Source organism: Tupaia chinensis, unplaced genomic scaffold (genome assembly GCF_000334495.1).
Source record: "Tupaia chinensis unplaced genomic scaffold, TupChi_1.0 Scaffold000314_1, whole genome shotgun sequence".
In the NCBI taxonomy this organism is placed as follows: Eukaryota; Metazoa; Chordata; class Mammalia; order Scandentia; family Tupaiidae; genus Tupaia; species Tupaia belangeri.
In genome coordinates, this window is record NW_006159807.1 from 160,431 (window position 1) to 160,962 (window position 532).

Sequence of the window (532 nt, forward strand, 5' to 3'; positions counted from 1 at the left end):
AGGAAGATTTTGACTTCCTGTATTATAGACTTCATCTCTAGCAGTTCCATTTGAGTCTTTTGTAAAGTGTGTAATTCCTCCTTTAGATCTTGCAAGAATTTCCTCATCTCCTGGAACTCAACTTCTTTCTCCTTTATCTTTAGCAGTTTATTATCTCTATTCTCTTCCATCTCTGTTAGCTTCGACATTATGAATGCTCTAAATTCCTTATCAGACATTTCCATGATTTTCACTAAACTGCTTGTGGATGAAGAAGAGTTACTCTTTTCCCTTGGAGGAGAGGTATTTTCTTGTTTTCCCATATTTCTTGTTATCCAGCAGTGATTTCTTGTCATCTGATGGATGGTGTGTTTCTTTCAAGTTGTTGAAGTTCAGCCTGAATGTTCAGGAGAAAGCAGACAGAGATGATCTAGAATCTCTTTGTTGTTCTGTTGTGGTCGTGCTAGCTCGTTTGCTAGAGGCTGTATTATCAGTAGACAATCTTTCTTCCCTGAAAAATCTAGTTCGCTGGAGCCATGTGGAACCTTCTTCT